This window comes from Mesocricetus auratus, unplaced genomic scaffold (assembly GCF_017639785.1).
Source record: "Mesocricetus auratus isolate SY011 unplaced genomic scaffold, BCM_Maur_2.0 Super-Scaffold_100013, whole genome shotgun sequence".
NCBI classification, from domain to species: domain Eukaryota; kingdom Metazoa; phylum Chordata; class Mammalia; order Rodentia; family Cricetidae; genus Mesocricetus; species Mesocricetus auratus.
This window is the reverse complement of record NW_024429196.1, coordinates 45,569,344-45,575,899: the sequence shown is the minus strand read 5'-3', so window position 1 is coordinate 45,575,899 and position 6,556 is coordinate 45,569,344. Positions and strand designations below refer to the sequence as shown.

At 41.7% G+C, this 6,556-nt stretch overlaps 1 pseudogene; it reads right to left on the bottom strand.

Annotated features, from left to right (window-relative positions):
- Positions 1-469: 469 nt before the first annotated feature.
- LOC121143546 lies at positions 470-1,514 on the bottom strand (annotated as a pseudogene).
- Positions 1,515-6,556: the final 5,042 nt, after the last annotated feature.

Here is a 6,556-nt window from a genome sequence, read left to right as displayed (position 1 = left end):
TAGAGCCATTTTCTCATTGCTTGAGAGATGATTCACTTCAGAGCACTAGGTGGATTTGCTGATGATCCAGGCTCAATTCCTAGCAACCATATTTCAGTTCAGAACAATAAGTCTTACTCCATTGACTAACAGGGCTTTTGATGGTCTCTTCCTCTAGAGGCACCAGATATGAACAAGCTATACAAACATAATGCAGGCAAACTATTCATACACAAGGAATGAATATACATATTAAAAGGTTAAACAAAACAAACTCCCTTCCAAAGAGTAGCAACATAGAGAATGAGGTTTCTGTATCATTTTAATTTGCTAAGGTGTTTTCTCTCTACACTCAAGGCCAGAGTCACCAGGAAGATGATCTGAGAATAAGTTTGCTTAAACTGCTTTGTGGGATTGTGTTTTATCCACAATATTGCAGAGCTGAGAGTTTTTCACAGTCATTGAACAGAAAAACGAGAAAGATAGTTTCTCAATTTCTCTCACTGGGCATAATACATTCAGTGAGAAGTCCATCCCTGTGAATCAACACAAGGGGGCTAAAAGTTGCATAACCAAGGGTCATGAATTCTTGAATATTTATCATCAATGAATTGTATCCTAAAGAGAGACTTAAAAGTAGAGAGAAAGCACAGTCAGTCCAGTAGAAGAACACAAAACAGAGCATCAGCAGGAGGACACTCTGAGCAGCTCTCAGCTCAGGGGGAGTTCTGCAGAGAAGCTTGGAGTTCTGAAGGTAGAGGACATGCTGGTGGTGCTTGTGGAGAAGAAGTACCATGTAGCCACTGGCCCCTCCCATGGCACCAAGAAACACTGCATCTCTCAGGACCTTGAGAGGGAGAACAATCCACTTTGTTTTCTGGCTTTCTAGCATAAAATAGCAATAGTTGTCATCACTCTTAAGCTGTGATGTATTCAGGTTTGTACTTGTGATGGAATGGATTAGGTTCATACTTATTAAAGAATTGAGCATCCAAAAGAATGAAAAGAATGGAAAGATGTGCCATGCAGACTTTGGTCTGAGCCTCCTCCACCCAGATGCTCTGGGACTGATGATGATGGCCTGCACCACAGTGAGGAGACTGCTGGTGCAGATGGAGACTCCACGGGCCACCCTCTCCAGGTAAATAAGGGTCTTACAGCCCATGTCATCTAGGAAGTTTTGCAAACCCCAAGCTGCCATTGTCTTTGGCAATCCTTTTCCAAGAAGGATTATGATGTTTGCAAAGGCCAAGTGGATGAGAATAAGGTGTATGGGTTTCTTCTCAGAGCCTCCCCACCAACTGAACATGTAATTCATACAAACAGAAATGTTCCCCAGAGTACCAACCATAGTCATGAAGAGGAAAATTATTTCCTTAATAAACTTCAAAATCATTTCCTCCTTCTGGGTAGACAATCTTATATTCAGGCTACAAGGAGCTTTTCCAGAAAGCACCAGTAATGCTAGAAATTTATCTGAAAAACATTTTGCATAATAGCATTTTCTAGTATACAAGGGTCAGGGATGGACACATGTACTGTTGCAGATTAGGTCTCTGAATACCATCTTTGCCCTGTGGACTCTGAGTCATGTTTGTGTTCCGACAGATGAATTTAGTAATTGGAATAACACCCAAATTTTTAAAGCAGATATGTTTGACCTCTATGTATGCAAAATTGATATATTCAAGTGTATGTGTGTGTGTGTGTGTTTGCATGTCTGTCTATATGCATGGATTATCATAGTTAACTCTCAGCATAGCTGCATTGAACTCCACATTTCTTATTTTTCCCTCTGTTTCATCATATTTTTCCACCCAATTCCCCAAGACCAAGGCTCTTTTCTTATCTGTATCTTAATTAGTGTAACCATTTCCAGACTTGCACTGGATTTCAAAGCTTTATAACTTCTATTTTTAATCCTAATATTTTACAAGTTTTTACATTGACCATTCTGTGATTTCACTCCATAGAAATGTTTACTAGTTATTTTTTTAATAGCAGTTCTCAATATCAAATTCAATTGCACAACCTTTCCAGGTAGGACCCTACAGTTAAAACTGAATCTTCAAAATACAACCCGAAAATTTTCATGTACCTAGCAGGTTGCAGTTGGGGATTGTGTCTAGCAGAATCTTGTGCTGCTTTCTAGAAGAGCTGGTGGCAGAAAGCTGTGATGCTAGGGGATGACTTCTGGGCAACTGTAACCCCAGATACTTACCTTAGGACATATAAGGGAACACGGAACAGCTCTGGACCAGGGGATGATGATGAGGTAGACCTAAGAGTGATTAATGAGTGTTATATACTGCCATAAGTCAAGTGCAGTTTTTCAGTTATGAGTTCTCAACGTCAACTGTATGTAGCACAGTAAGTTGGGGCTTTTTGGTGTGAACAGGGATTCCTCTATCTAACAGTCCATGGTGGCTTTTGCCTCTGTGGGACCTTTTGAGTAGTAGTTATATCAGTGGTTTTGCAGCCAGCCTTCCCTCCAACTTGTCAGGCTGCTCTTTTATACACCAATCCAAGCTAATTCTAGAATATGGACTTGGGGAAGATGTTATTCTTCATGTCCAGGAGCTCCATTTTCATTTCTCAGGCATTTGTGGTAAGCTTTGGGCACATTTTCTAAGATAAGAGGAATCTGCATATAACACTGGCTGCATCGGTTTGTGTGTTCTGAGTACTTGGAATGCCTCTGTTCTCTACCCTTCTTCCTGTTAAACTCACAGGATTGCTTTAAATATCTATGTCCAGGTGATCTCATGGGTGACCTAAATCAACTTAGCCTTGTTCCCAGGCTTGTGTCCAGGTGGCCTCATGACTCTAGAGGTAATTATTGCCTGTATCAGTGAGTCCCAGAGATCACAATACTATCCTAAATGTCTGTACCAATGAAATATGCTCCAGATAGTAGCAGAAAGCACACCAGCATTCATTGATAATTTCGAGTAAAAATCAAGTGTTTTGTCAGTGACGGGAATCTGTAAAACTCCCGGCTATCAGTTTGCCCAAGTACTGATGGAAAATAATAGCATTTTTCTGTTTGTTTAACTCTTGCTTTCCTGGGCATTCCTACTTTTCTAGGCCCCTCTTCACGTTCCACACCTTAAATCATATTTGAGACCAGGCTATGATCTTCTAATAGGTGATCCCTTTCTGCTGAGGTCACTGTCAGAGGAGGGGAGTTGACTCACCCTTCATAAAGTATGGGAAATGCTAAAGGAAAGTCATTTAAAAGACAGGATGAACTTATGTGTATATTGATGAGTAATATCATGGTGAGCCTAACCCCCAAGAGCCTGAGGTAGGATTCATCTACCCATCCTGGTTTTCTATAAAAGAAACAAGCAAGCAGGCAAATAGACAAAACTAAAAAGATTGTTGCTCTTTGCTGCTTAGCACTGGGATAGACTTGACACAAGGTGTTTCCAAATGTACTAGTTCATAGCCTGGATCCTATATAGTAACAATTCTCAAGCAGTAATGATAACTGTTACACTTAGTGCTACACTTCTCTACACCTGCCAGGCATACAATGAGTGAATTTGAGACAAGTATTAGAATATTATGTGATAAAATTGAGCGCTATTGTGGAAATTGGAAAGTGATTGTAAAAATGTTGTAAAAATGCCAATTTTTGAAAAGTGAAAATGCATCAAAAGTGCAAAGTACAAATGGTACAAACACTAGTGACACTGTTGAAGTCACAATGCTGGAAAACTTAGACCTAAAAAAGATTTTTTGTTTGTCTTTCATATATCTGGTTATTTTTGAGACAGAATCTCCCTATGTAAACTAGGCTAGCATTGAACAATTAATTACCTTGACTCAGTCTCCAGTGCTGACCTTACAGGAGTGTATCATGATTGTCTCCAGGGTTTAACAGACATCTGAAAATTTTATCTTTCTCATTGATTCATGTAAAAAGGTAACTTTAGGCAAAGATCTGGCTAAAGTTCTGTCATATACTCCAGCCTGAGGATGGATAGCAATGCCTCAGCATTTCTGTTCCATTTCTCTATCATCAGGAGCTAGTCTCCTTTGATCTTTCTAGAGCCAGGACCAGCCTTGTTCAGGACAGAAGGAAAGTGGAGGTCCTGAGGTTCACAGAGCCTCTCAACTGCTCTCTGGCAGAGAGAGAGAGAGAGAGAGAGAGAGAGAGAGAGAGAGAGAGAGAGAGAGAGAGAGAGAGAGAGAGAGAGAGAGAGAGACAGACAGAGAGAGAGAGAGAGACAGAGAGAGACAGAGACAGAGAGAGACAGAGAGAGACAGAGAGAGAGACACAGAGACAGAGAGAGACAGAGAGAGTGAGAGGGAGGGAGGGAGGGAGGGAGAGAGAGAGGGAGGCAGGCAGGGAGGGAGAGAGAGAGAGAGAGAGAGAGAGAGAGAGAGAGAGAGAGAGAGAGAGAGAGAGACTTCTGCTGTAATGACCCTCTCCATGACACAGCTGAGGGGATGAGAGATCTTACCTCCTTGGATTCACCTGTGCTCTGTGGTGCAGACAGGCTCTGGAGCAGCTCTGGGAAGGTGACACTCGCCAGGTCATAACTGTACTGTCAGGATTTATGGGGCTCATGGCTGCCATCAGGTATTGCAGACTTCAAGTTCCATGCTGTCACAGTGTCAGGGGGAAGGGAGGCCCCTGCAGAGCCCCAGTCCCTGAAGTGCAGCTTCCCCACAGTTACTATGTCTGTTTTGCTCAGAAGTTATATCAAGTTAATTAGGGTTTAATTACTTTGAGAGGAATGATGTGAGGAGAGAAAATGAACAACTAACTAAGTTTCTTGTACAGAGCTCCCCGCATCTCCTGACTGGTTTTCCCATTCCCAAAGTGCCATACCACAGTGACCTGGCAGGGACAGACTTCTGATACACAGACCAAGTCACTTCTCTTTTCTTAAATGTCTTGTTAGACTGGAGTAGAATAAATGAGTTTTCAGTACTGGGGTCCTGTTTCCCTGGGTAACATGCACTTCCTTCAGTGGTCTGTATGTTTTTTTTTAATTCTGAACATCTTTGTCTTTGAAATATAAGGAAAAAATATAACAGTTGAAAGGTTGTAGCACTCTGACTAGGTTATTCTATAAAAGATGAGAAGATATCAGAAAGATTACCTTTCATGAAACTTCCATCTGAGAGGAGATCTGTAGAGAAAAATTGATGACTCGAAGGTGAGTACATGCTGGGGGTCACTGGTGACCTCCATTTTGTCCCACAAACTGACCTCATATTGAGGATATTGTCTTGTCACAGGGTGGTGTTTAGGACTAAGAAACCCTGGCTGGAGAGATGACTCAGTGGGTAAAGTGCTTTGCTTCCAAGTGTGAGTGCCACCACCCTTAACTGCCTGGTGGGGTGGCAGCTTGCCTGTAATTCCAGCCTCAGAAGCCAGGGACAGGCTATCCCAAGAGGATATGGGTAGTGAGGTTAGCCTTTTGCTGTGCTCTGTGTTTGATTGAAAGGTCCTGAAACAGTCAAGTGGATGATGGAGGATGATTCCTAACACCAACCTCAGTCCCATGCATGCAGGTGAGTACAAATGTGCATGTGACCCCTTCACACACACATGTGTTCATCCACTCAAAAGGATGTATACACACATGAAATACTGAACCTGCAAAAGCATCTCAGAAGACCACTGCTTCTTTAAGGAAATTAGGAAACAAACTGACAAAGCAAATGGCTTGATCTATGGTTTGGTTAAACAGGGGAGAGACTCTCCCATTCTCTCCTCCTCTTTAACAAAGGTACAATTTTATAACAAAGAAAGAAAATCTGTGTCATCAGAACTGTTTGAAGCCTCTTTGGCAGGCACATTCCTCCTCGGACAGTATCAGAGCTTCAGCCTTTCCCTTCCCAAAGGGAGGGCAAATGGTAATTCCTTGGGTTTATAATATCAACATTCTGATGTGTAAAGGAGGGGACACATTTCTCTTTTTAGAGTATCTGCTTTCCTGCCGGGGCAGTTACATCCTGACCCCTCTTTCCCTGTTATCCTCATGTTCTTTGCTCCTGGAAGAGCCTATGAGAAACAGGTAATGTTGGGGTATTTCCCTGATATGATAACAATGGAAGCATTGAGGGGATAAGCATTGGTTCTTCCTTTTTGATTTGTAGTTCTAGATTCCTGGCAGTGTAATCTTCTTCAGTTTCTTTTTCAAGTAAGAAAGAGATTCAAAGTGACATGGTGGGCACAATGGAGTGTGTGGCACATAAGAATCTGTCCAATATCCATCCAGGGAAACATTTCTGTTAACCGGAATATCTATTTGGATGATTTAGTAATCTATTTTGTGTTGCTATAAAAATTTGAGATTAAGTACTTCGTGAAAAGGTGTGCTTGGATCACAAGTCTTATATATGAAGGTCCACATAACATAGCACTATCATGGTGAGGGCCTCCTGGATGCTTCACAATGTAGTTAAGAAACAGAACAAGAAATGACTACACAGAAGGGGCCAAGTGTGTGATGTGGTGTTGCCATATAATACACTCTCATAAGAATGACTTAATCCTATACATCTCTACTAAGTGCTTATTAAGAGTCACCGATGAGCTGATTCCATTCCAAAT